This window comes from Vipera ursinii, assembly GCF_947247035.1.
Source record: "Vipera ursinii genome assembly, chromosome: 16".
In the NCBI taxonomy this organism is placed as follows: Eukaryota; Metazoa; Chordata; class Lepidosauria; order Squamata; family Viperidae; genus Vipera; species Vipera ursinii.
The window spans coordinates 4005995-4018686 of NC_139529.1; positions in this window are offsets into that span (position 1 = coordinate 4005995).

A 12692-nucleotide genomic window follows, 5' to 3' on the forward strand; every position below is an offset into this window, starting at 1 on the left:
CCTACTGGGTGGGTGTGGCTAGAGTGCGTATGGCCTACTGGGTGGGCATGGCCAGCTCTACATCGTTGGCATCAAGGGTGCCTATGGGGGGCCTGGGCAGGAGTGGGACAGATCTGAGGGTCTCTGGGTCAGGGCCAAGGCTAGTGGGAGGCATTCCCTCACTGTTTCCAGGATGGCTTCGCGGGCCCCATGAACCCACAGGCCGGATCTGGCCCCCGGGCCTTGTGTTTGACATGTCTGGTATAGGGTCTCCTGCCTGAGCAGCGGGTTGGACTAGATGACCTCCCACATCCCTTCCAACTCTATTATTGTTATTATTTACAAGGTCCCTTCTACTTCTGTGATTCTGATCTCGTGGACGATCCTGGCTTTCTCGGGGTTTTGCTGTTCAGAGTTTCTGCCTCTCATTCCCCTCACTCTGCATTCACACCGGAACGTCTTCGCGCACGTGGGGGAAAAGGAAATATAAATAAATAAATATAAATAAATAAACCTTTATTGTCAAAGTACAACATGTGTACATTGAGATTAGCTGAGCCTCCCCCTGTGCTCTCTCCCCCCAACACACAGTGACAACAAACCCCCCATCCCACCACACTATGTGAACCAACTACACCACACACCGGTCTCCCAAGTCAATTCTGCATAAGATTATATCCCATTTAATTTATTGTATTGTTTATATGTATTGTTTGACTTTAAATATTTATATTCAGCTCATGCTTTTCTCAAATGTTTTTCTTCAGTTTTTCTCTCTCCTGTTCTGCCCTACCAAAGGGGAAGGGGGAAAGTGGGGAGGATGAAGGAGCCCCGCCATAAATTGGCCTTAAGGACCATCTTCCCCAGCCTCTCAGGGTGCTTCGGACTGGAGTACATTTGGGGTGCTGTATAAGAGCTAATGCTGCTACCCCTTTGGGAGCTTCCTTTGAGAGAAGAATCCATCCACGCCCCGAGGGTGGCAGGTGTGTCTCTTCCTCAATCCTGACTTCCATCGCAGGCCAGAGATTGAAGTTTCTGCGCAGGATCTTAGGTGTTCCTAGCACTGCCATCGAGAGAGCTCTGAGTCGGTTCCTGGGATCTGTTGCAGCACCTCTGCCAGCTTCCGAATCCAATCCCTGAGTGCTGGGACTGGGACTACAGTCAAGCTGTCAGGAAGGATAACTGCAAAAAGCATCACAGGGGCAGCAAAGAGGGTTGGGTCAGTCAGCCCCCTCCCCTCTGGCGGCATCCCCAGCCCCTCCCTGCCCAGACCCAGCTTCTCCTCTCTGGCCCCTTCTCTCCCCAGGACCCCTTTGCAAAACTGCAGAAACTCCAACGCTTCTACCCTTCATACATGTTTTTTTTTACCTTTGTTGGCCTTTTGGCACCCTGATGCTCAAGCTGCCGCACAGGCACACATTTTCCTCCTATCCACCCCCCCTTTGGAGGGGGCTCCTGATACAGCTGCTAGCTGGGCCAGCGAGATATAACCCCCCAACTCTGGGTTGGCAGTTATCTCATTTTCTTCCTGCAGCTGACTGGCAAATCAACACACCTGTTTATCCGCCAGCAGATTTGCAAGTTCATTCTCCCCTTCCCCCCCCTTACCTGTCCATTTCAATGGGCATCTGTAATCACCCAGCTGCTGAGACTTTGGAAAAAGTGCAAAGAAGAGCAACTAAGATAGTTAAAGGCCTGTCAGGACTTTTTCCCCATTGCCCGGTTTTGGTGTGACGCATCCGGCCTGTGGGTCGTCACTTAGACATGCCTGGTCTATAGGGGCTCCTGCTGGAGTAGGGAGCTGGACTGGGAGACCTCTCGGGTCCCTTCCAGATCTATTCTAAACTTGAATTTGCCTTCAGTAACCACCAATATCAGCTCTGAACTGTTCCCAGGAACTCATTTCAGCTTCAGCAGCTCAAGTATCAGACCCTGAAGAAGACAAAGGGGGGAGGGGGGGCAAAGGACATCATGCTCACCTTTTTAAGTCAGAGAACCAGGCCAAGGTATCAGCAATCACAGGATGGTTGTTGCACACCGAGCATTTCACTGATGATTTGCCACCTTGGAATTGTCCCTGAAAGAGAAGCCAGCATCCACTCGGGGATTTTTCAAAGTGGTTCTCTGGGATATCCAAGGGCAGGGAATTTGGGGGAGGTGCCCAGTTATTTAGGAATGACTTTTTTTTATTAAATTTAGAGAGCAGCCCACATCCCAATGGCTGGGTGGCTTAGAAAAGATAAAAATAAAAGGGGAAAGAACGTGTACATCAGGGCAAAACACTTACTGCATTGCACAGCAAAACGCTCTCTTGCTCAAACCACCTGCAGAACCCCAGCGCAGGTGCTAAAGCGGCTGGACCTCAATTAATCTTTTCCCAGATCAGCCATTAGTCAACTGAGCACAGAAACCATCCTCACGTCACACCATACAGCCCGTATCTTCCCAAGCACTTTCAAGGGAATTTATGCACAGCAATACAGACTGAGCTGGTTCTTTTTTTTTTTTAACTTTCCAGTGCTACACAGCATCTCTTGCATTTCCTCGTGGTCCCCCATTAATGTCATTCAAATTAAACTACCAAGCAAAATAAAATGGTACAATCAGTAAACCGTAGCAATAAAGGAAATAGTAAAATGGTCCCGTTCAGAAGTGTGCTTCCTAATGCTTGGGTTGATAATACATTATGCGCTCAAGTTGAAACACACTGGTTGAGATGGCAATGAAGGGCAAATGTCTATGGGGATTCTCAGTTGTCATTGTCGCAAGAGGCAATTGGACTTTGAATTTCTTTGAAGACGTTTTGCTTCTCATCCAAGGAGCTTCTTCAGCTTCGACTGAAGGAGCATGGTGCTTCACTGCTGCAGGAACCGGCTGCAAGTAGAGCACGGGGACTGCTGGGAATTGCGAGAGATGGTGAGTGGGAGGCTGTTCAGAGATGAAGAAGCGAAACATCTTCAAAGGAAAACAAGAAAGTCTAGTCGCCTCTTGAAAAAGGACCTTATTGGATGGTAATTAGATTTATGATAAACATTCAAGGAGTTTCTTAGCCTTTAATAAACCTTTGTGCACTACATCTCTAGGGTTGCATTGACTTTGCTGGGTATTGAAGCATTGTAGCAACACTCTTATCTATAATGGGGCGGGATGACTCAGTGGTTAAAGACTGAGCTTGGAGAGATGACAGCCTGGGTTCGAGACTCAAGAACTGTAGACGACCAGGCTGAGCCCGAGGGGGTCAAATGTGTCATAAGTCATGAGTCCCTTTGCACCCACAAGAGATCTAACTTGCATGTGCCTCAGCTACTGAAAAAAAATCTGTTCTGGCTTGCTGAGTAATATATAAAATATAGCACCACAAATTTGTGAGGATAAGTATCCATAATTGAACAGGTATATGCACTCCTTGCAGTATTTGCAAGATGTGGATCAATTTGTAAGAAACTATGAGTGATCAGAGAAAAATAATTTGTGACGTCATTCACATTAAACTATGAAGCAACTCAAAATAGCACAATCATTAAACTGTAGCAAGAAAGGAAATAGTAAAATGACCCGGTTCGGAGAGTTAAGATGGCTGATACTCGGGCTGATAATACATTATGCACACAAGTTGAAACACACAGGTTGAGATGGTAATGAAAGGTAAGTATCTACATCTGGGTTTTACTGGATGGTAATTAGATCTGTGATGAATATTCAAGGAGTTTCTTAGCCTTAAAAACAAAACCTTTGTGCATTACATCCAGTGCTGCACTGACACTGCCGGGTACAGAAGTATTGTAACAACACTCTATAAGGGGATGCAATGGCTCAGCAGTTAAAGACTTTGAGCTTGTCAGCTGGAAAGCTGACAGCCCAGGTTCAAGACCCAAGAGCTGTAGATGACCAGGCTTAGGTCGAGGGAGGGGCCAAATGCTTCATCGGTCGTGAGTCCCTTCGCACCCACAAGAGATCTAACTCCAGCCCACCTTGAATTCCTTTCTATTCTTAACTCCCGTTAATTTCCCTTGATGGTTAGTAATGCAGATTCTTGTAGAGAGCTTAAGTTTATGATAATTTTTTATACACATTTGAACTGTCTGGATCTCCGTTTTTTCCTGGTGCTTGACAAGAGATGCGTGATGGGACGAGCCCCAGCTTCTGCCCAATTAGCCATTTGAAAACATGCAAATGAAAGCCGATAAACAGGTAACACTTTGGTGGGAGAGTATGTCTCTGCACGCTGGGTCTCTTGGCGAAGAAACACAGATGAGCACCGCCCTTAAGAATCGGAAAAGAACTGGATGGGGCAAATCATTCATCTGTCCATTTCTATGGCTTTGCTTCTGTGTAGATTCTTGGATGGTTTGGGGAGAATTCCACTTCTTTTGAAGGATTTTTCAATCTGTACAAATGTAAACTTTCTTCTCCGGGCGAGGTCCATAATATTTACTCAGGCCTACATTGTCACTGAAGCTCTTTCTGCACTCCAGGCATGTACAGAGTTTTACTCTTGTGCGAACTCTTTGAAGTTGATGAAGGTGTCCACTCTGAGTAAATTTCCTGCCAATGCCAAGCATTTATAGAACTTCTCACCTGAATGGATTCTTTGATGGGTATAATAGTTTCCTTGCTGACTGAAGCTCTTTCCACACTCCAGGCATTTGTAGGGTTTCTCTCCCGTGTGAATCCTTTGATGTTGACAGAGATGTCCACCCTGAGTAAAGCATTTTCCACACTTCAGGCATTTAAAGGGTTTTTCTCCTGAGTGGATTCTTTGATGTGTATGAAGGCTTGCCTGGTGACTGAAACTCTTTCCACACTTCACACATTTATATGGTTTCTGTCCTGTGTGAATTCTTTCGTGCCGACTGAGGTGCTCTGCCCGACTGAAAGTTTTTCCACACTCCAGGCATTCATATGGTTTCTCTCCTGTGTGGATTCTTTGATGTTGACTGAGGTGTCCGCCATCCGTAAAGCTCTTTCCACACTCTAAGCATTTATATGGTTTCTTTCCTGTGTGAATTCTTTGATGCATGTAAAGGCTCCCATTTTGACGGAATCTCTTTCCACAATCCAGGCACTCATATGGCTTCTCTCCTGTGTGGATTCTTTGATGTTGACGGAGATGGGCGTTTTCAGTAAAGGTTTTCCCACACTCCAGACATTTGTACGGTTTCTCCCCTGAGTGGATTCTTTGATGTCTATAAAGGTGTCCCCTTTGACTGAAGCTCTTTCCACACTCCAGGCATTTATATTCTTTTTCTCTAGTGTGAACTCTCTGATGATTAGAAAGGCTTCTCCTCTGACTGAAGGTCTTTCCACATTCCAGGCATTTATGGACTTTTCCTCTCGAGTGGATCCTTTGATGTTTACAAAGGTTTTCCCTCTCACTAAAGGTCTTTCCACATTCCCGGCATTTATGCAGCTTTTCCCCGGCATGGATTCTTTGGTGTCGAAGGAGGTGCCCACTCACAATAAAGTTTTTCCCACACTCCAGGCATCTATATGGTTTTACGCCAGTGTGGATTCTTTTATGTATGTAAAGGTTTCCACTGAGCCTGAAGGCCTTTCCGCATTCGAGGCATTTAAATGGTTTTTCTCCCGTGTGGAACCTTTGATGGGCGTAAAGGTTTCCGCTTAAACTGAAGGTTTTCCCACATTCCAGGCATTTGTAGGGTTTTTCTCCCGTGTGGATCCTTTGATGGGCATAAAGGGTTCCACTCTGACTGAAGCTTTTTCCACACTCCAGGCATTTAAATGGTTTCTCCCCAGTGTGGATTCTAAGGTGGTTTTCCAGGTTTTCATTCGTTTTGAAGGAACTTCCACATTCTGTGCACTGGTATTTCTTTTCTCCGCCCGTTTCCCGCTCCCCGCTTCGCCCTCCAGGCGGGCTCCTTTCGCGGAGTCCCCGTCGGCTCATCCCTTCCGCGCCTTCCCCGCCGTCTCCTCCCGGGGCTGCTCCGCGGGGCCTCCTTCCTTCCTCCGCCGGGCTCGCACGAACTCCTGCAGGGGCGAAGGGAGAGAGGCGGGTCACGGCTTCGTCCCTTCCCCAGAGGGGAGTCCCAGCCCCGCCCGGGAACCAAGGCCGAAACCTCGGCCTCTCAGTGAGACTTTCCGGGCAGGCCTCCCTCCCAGCGCCCGTCCCGCCAGACCAGGCCTCGGACTCCCCCTCCCTCCCTCCCTCCCTCCCTTCCTTCCTTCTCCGCCTCTCGGACTGCGACTCCCGGCATCCCTTGCGCCCTACCTGGCTCCGAGCCCGTCCGCGGACGAATCAATTCGGTGCCTCAGTTCTTTTCCTTTCCGGAAGTAGAGGCGGGACTTCGCTGCCAGGCCTGTTTCCTGTTACCGGTAGCTCTTCCTGTTTTCTTGGAATGGACCGCCCCGAGGAGTCCTCCTGCCAATCGCCGCCATCGCCAGAGCGACCATTCGGCATCCTTCCGTTCAATCAGCCAGAGCGCGCCTGCGCAGTAGCGGAGTTTCGCTTTGGCAAGGGGGGGCTGAGGCGAGGGGCTCCCCTTGACCTTTGGGGTCCCGTCTTCTCCCCCCCACCGCATCCAGGCCGGCGGAGCTGACGGGCCTCCCGGGCTGCGTCTCCTCCCCTCTCTCCCTCCTCCTCCGGGGTCTCTCCCTGGGCAGGGCGGGGGGGTTGGGGGGCTCTTCCTCCGGGGGGGGGGCTCGGGCCAGGCTCCCCCCGCGGGTTCTGCTCTTCAGAAGTTCTGCCTCTCCTTTCCCTCGCTCTGCATTCACACTGGAACCTCTTCGCGCACGTGGGGAAATAGGAGGATCTGCAATTACCTGTATTCTTGGACTTTAAATATTTGTATGCCAATGATGCTTTTCCCAAATGTATTTCTTCGGGGGTTTTCGGGAGACTAAAACAAATGAAAAACGGTGGCAGGGTTTGGAGAAAAGAAGGACTAAGGGGATGTGATAGTTTCCAATATTTGAGGGCTTTCCAAAAAGAAGGAAGGAGCCAGCCTATTTTCCAAAGCACCAGAACAGAAACTGAACCAAGAGAGAAGCAACCTGGAATTAAGGAGAAACTTCCTGAGCACACACAATCCGTGGCATGTGGGTGTTTCATCCCTGTAGGTTTTTTAAGAAGAGATTGGACAGCTAGTTGTCTGAAATGGTACATTGGGTCTCCTGCTTGAGTGGGGAGGTGGACTAGGAGACCTCCAAGATCCCTTCCAGCTCTATTCTAAATCTGAATTTGAATTTTCCTTCACTAATAACCAACCTCAGCTCTGTTCCATCAGGGATGTTTCAAAGGGATCCTCTGAGGTATCCAAGCGGAAGGGATTGGGGGAGGTGCCCATTTATTTCGGAATGACTTATTTGGAGAGCAGCCCAACTCCCAATGACTATGAGTGCCTTACAAAAGAGAAGAACAAAAGTGGAAAGAAGGAGTACACCTTATTGCATTGCACATCATAGCTCCCTCTGGCTCAAACCACCTTCCTGACCCACCCACCCCAGTCTAGGAGCAAAGCCTCCTCCTCAAAGATGTGTGGAACATTTGTTGGGTGAGGCACAGAAATCTCTGGGTGATGCTGTTCGAGAGGGGAGGTGGTTGCAGCTCTCTTGGGGGGCAACATGTAAGCAATGGGCCATCGCTGCCTTTCCAATTCCAGTCCCTGCTGTGCTCCAGGTGCTAAAGAGGCTGGACCTCAATTAACCTTTTCCCAGATCAGCCATTAGTCAACTGAGCACAGAAACCATACTCGTGTCAAACCCTACAGTCCGTATCTTCACAAGCCCTTTCAAGGGAATTTATGCACAGCAATAGAGACTGAGCTGGTTCTTTTTTTTAACTTTCCAGTGCTAGACAGCTTCTCTTGCATTTCCTGGTGCTGCCCCATCCAAGTGCCAACTACGTGTAAACAAGCTTTACTTCTCAAGTCAGCCAGACATGTCCAGGGACAGAGTGAGAGACACCTGGCTGGAGAAGGTTCCCTGATGGACACTGTCCTGGCGAGTCCTTGCAATAAGACTCAATGGCAAGGGAAGCCCTCAGATTTCCACAACATGCTCAGTTTGGCTAGTCTTATGCCAGGTTAAGTTGGCCTCCAAAGAGCCTGTTGAACAATGCTAGGGGTCTGGATGTGCAAACCGAGGAGTGGGGAAAGAAGTCTTGTGAACAGAGCCTCTGGTCCCGCTGTGTTCTTGTTTAGGGCTTTCCCAGGTCAAAAGTGAGCAATGATGGACCTTTTATGACTTCAACTCCCAGAATTCCTGAGGCCGCTTGGACAGTATTTGGCTGGATCGTCCTAAAAGGGGCATCCTTCCAGGCCATCGCCCTGTTCCTTCCTTCCCTTTCCCAGCTTTTCCCTGCAGTGGGAGCGCGCACTCTCGCTCTGTTCCGTCAGCTGCACAGAAGGCGACAGTGCTAACTTACTTTTCCTTCCGCCTGCTGTAAAGAGGGCTCCCGCAGCCTCCATCGCTTCCGCCCAGCACCAAAATGGCGCCCTCCAGCGTTTCTCCTCGTAGGCCTCTTCCATGTCAAGAAGCGCGACTCATCCCATGTGAAAGAACGTATATATTAGAGCAACCAATAGTGCAGCGCAGCTCTAGTGGGTCCTCTTCCCGCTGCTACCCCGTTCAAGGCTGGATGGCTGTAAACCGAGGCGTGGGACGAGATGTTTGAGGGACCCACTGAGGTCTTTCCTGCCAGGGGCGGTGGGGGGGCACGGACTTTCCCGGCCCTGCAGATGAAGTACAGCTGAGCGGCAACTGCCCCACCGGCCATCAGGGGGCAGCAAAGGATGGCTGTTAACGCCACCTGCCGGCCCTCGGGAGCCCTGCAGCCCAGAGAGGCTGGGCCCCGGGTTTCTTTTGGAACACAGCTCATCCTCCGAAGGGGATAGTAGAGCAATGGCTGGCCCTAAATTACAGCTCACAACAACCTGCTCAGGTAGGCTGGCGAAGGCATTCCAGAGGCTGAATGGCAAGAAATTGCCAGTTTATAGTTCAGCACATCTTGTTTCCGTTCACAGAACACAACTTCCTCCCTAGGGTATAAAAACCACATTCACATGTGCTAATTGTGGCAGTGTTGAGAAGGGCTGGATTTCCGGGGCTTTGCCTGTTGTCCAAGACCAGCCTTCCTGCTCGAGTTACAGCCACCCTCTCAGCTGCCCCTTTTCTGGGCCATCCTGGATGCAGCTGAATCCCTTCCTGAAGGAGGAGAAGGAGCCAGAAACTGTCCTCTCCTAAGAATTCAGATCAGGGCCATGAAATAGAGGCTGAGAATTGTTCTGGTTGGTTCTGCTTGCTCAACCTGCATCATAAATACTGTGCCTACTTTGGGCCCCTCAAATTCTGTACAGGAGAATCAGAGAAGGACAAGGTGAATGGTCGAATCCTCTTATTGCAGCTAAAAGTATTTAGGGGTACTTTTTTTTCAAATAATTTCAATTTACTGTGATATCTGTTGAAACTGATACAATTAAATGGCATGGACAATTTATTGTTTCATAATGCATTGGGTGTAAATTTTGATTTATGACTTAACATTATTCTAAATAAATGGTATGGACAAAATCACTGCAAGTGGCCTTTGTAGATTTTAAGCCTACATTTGATTCCACTTGAAATCTTGGTGAATGTGGAGAATACAATATAAAGGCATGTTACTTTTTCTCATTCAGCATTTGTACCAAATGTGCTAACCAACCTGGTACCTCTTCAGAAAAGTCTCACAGGGCTGTATTTAGACCTCCACCCTCTTTAAGTTGTATCTCAACTCCTTGACAGCTCATTTCATCGTCTCCTACTTACATCTGCCTCAATCTGTGGACCCTTCTTCCTGTATGCTGAGGACATGGATAGTATCTCACGGAGCTTTGTTGGCTTTACAAAGTCTCTTGTTTCTGCTAAAAAAGCCTTGAAGACAAGGAGACCATAGACAGCATCCAATTTACAAGAGTTTCATATATCTGGGGATGGCTTTACATGATGCTGACATTTGGAAAACCCATATAGATTATATGAAAAATGAGATGGAGCCGTTCTTTCACACCCACAACAATGAAGGCCAAATTAGACCTAGATTGAGCCATGGCACATTTGCTTCAATTAGGAATTGAGTGGGATGATGATTTAAAGGCAATTTATTAGACTTATAACAAAAAGATTTCCCTCAATGAAAAGAGGGCATCCAGGACACAGAATCTGGTTTCATTTTATATGCCATATATTAGAAAAAGTACAAAACAAGACTTAATTGAACGGAAGAAATCATCCTGCTCAGTTATTCCACATATAGGCAATAACATCCCATAATATTAAGCATAACCATTGAAATGTGCATTGCATTAAAAGAATCTTCACAAGGGGAAAAGTATCACGAGTCAAATGAGGTGCGTTTTCAACCACACAATTTCAGTTCGGCATTTAACACAATCATTCCCAAGCATCTAGTAGATAAACTGGGCCTTTTAGGCTGAAACACTTTATGTAACTGGATTCTTGACTTTCTTACCAACAGGCCCCAATATGTGCGAGTCGGAAAAAATACCTCTAGTATCATTTTCTTGAGCACAGGTTATCCACAGGGCTGCCTCCTAAGTCTGCTGCTGTTCACCCCGTTGACCCATGACGGTGGTGCTAGGTTTGCCACCAACCATATTGTGAAGTTCACAGATGATACAACAGTAGTGGACCTTAGTCATGATGGAAATGAGTTACCGCAAGGAGGTTGAGGGGTTGGTGAACTGGTGTAAGGAAAACAGCCTAGTTTTAAATACCGGAAAAACCATAGAAATCATTGTCGATTTCAGAAAAGGCAGGAACAGCCACCCTTTTCTCTGCATTAATGATTCACCTGTGGAGATAGTTACCAGCATCAAATTCATGGGTGTGCAGCTAATGAGTAAAATTACATACCCCTTGAAAAAGTGTGTAATATTATTCAAATTCCACTATTTGGCATAACAGAATAGCAGAATCATTAAATAGAGTGTAGCAATAAAGGGAACAATAAAATGGTGCTGTACATAAGTTTATTTACACCTTGAATGTTTGGGCTGAGAATACAGTATACACTCATGTTGACAAAGATTGAGATGGCAATTAAAGGTAAGAGTTCACACCTTTCTTACTGAGCTGTAATTAAAGGTAAAGGTTCCCCTGCACATGCCTGCTAGTCGTTTCCAACTCTAGGGGGCGGTGTTCATCTCTGTTTCAAAGCCGAAGAGCCAGCGCTTTTCCAAGGACGTCTCCGTGGTCATGTGGCCGGCATGACTGGACGCCAAAGGCACACAGAACGCTGTTCCCTATTTTCTACCTGCATTTTTATGTGCTTTCGAACTGCTAGGTGGGCAGAAGCTGGGACGAGTAACAGGCACTCACTCACGCACTCGGGATTCGACCAGCCAAACTGTCGACGTTCTGATTGACAAGCTCAGCATCCTAAACGAGCCACCGTGTCCCTGAGCTGTAATTAGGTCTGTGATAAATATTCAAGCAGCTTCTTAGCCCTTGAGAAGCCCTTTTGCATTTCATCAATCGCATTTTAAGTTCTGGTGGCCCAGTTATTAAAAGTGCAGTATTGCAGGAAGACTGTTCACAGCCTGGAGTTCTATTCTGACAGCGCTCAGCCTCGTCTCAGCCTTCCATCCTTCTAAGGGTGTAAAATGAGACCCAGATTGTTGCGGGCAATATGCAAATAATGGTGACCTTGTAAATCTCCCAGACAGCACTGTAAAGCACTATGGGGTGGCAGATAAGTCTAAATGCTATTGTTATTTTAATGGCACCGTTGTGACTGAGGGTCTGCACACTCAGGCATATTTAGTGCTTTTTCCCCATATGTACTGTATCCTTTAATGTCCACGGAGATGTTCGTTAACAATAAAGCTCTTTCCACACTCAAAGTATGGTTTTTCTCCCAAGTGGATCGATGCTTATGAAGACTTCACTTCTCATACAATCTCTTTCCACACCCAGACACTGATGATTTCTCTCGTGACTTGAGTGTTTGATATGTATAAACGCTTGTCTAGGGTTTGTCTCCTGAGTGGATAGTTTCATGTGTATCAAGGTGCCCCCTCTTATTGAAGCACCTTCCACACTCCAGGCCTTTATGTGGTTTCTATCCTTTGTGGGTCCTTTGATGTCTATAAAGATTGCCATTGTGAGTGAAGGTCTTTTCACACTCCAGGCATTTATACGGTTTTTCTCCAATGTGAATTCTTTGATGACTATAAAGGTGTCCCCTCTGACTAAAGCTCTTTCCGCACTCCAGGCATTTAAATGGGTTCTCTCCTGTGTGGGTCCTTTGATGTCTATAAAGAGTGCCATTCTGAGTGAAGGTCTTTCCACACTACAGGCATTTATACGGTTTTTCTCCAGTGTGGATTCTTTTATGTCTATAAAGGGTGCCATTATGAGCGAAGGTCTTTCCACACTCCAGGCATTTATGTGGTTTCTCTCCTGTGTGGATTCTTAGATGTCTATAAAAGTGTCACCTCTCAATGAAGCTCTTTCCACACTCCAGGCATTTATGTGGTTTCTCTCCTGTGTGGGTCCTTTGATGTCTATAAAGGTGTCCCCTCTCACTGAAGCTCTTTCCACACTCCAGGCATTTATGTGGTTTCTCTCCTGTGTGGGTCCTTTGATGTTTATACAGGCTACTCCTGTCACTGAAGCTCTTTCCACACTCCAGGCATTTATGTGGTTTCTCTCCTGTGTGGATTCTTAGATGTCTATAAAGATTACTTCTCTTA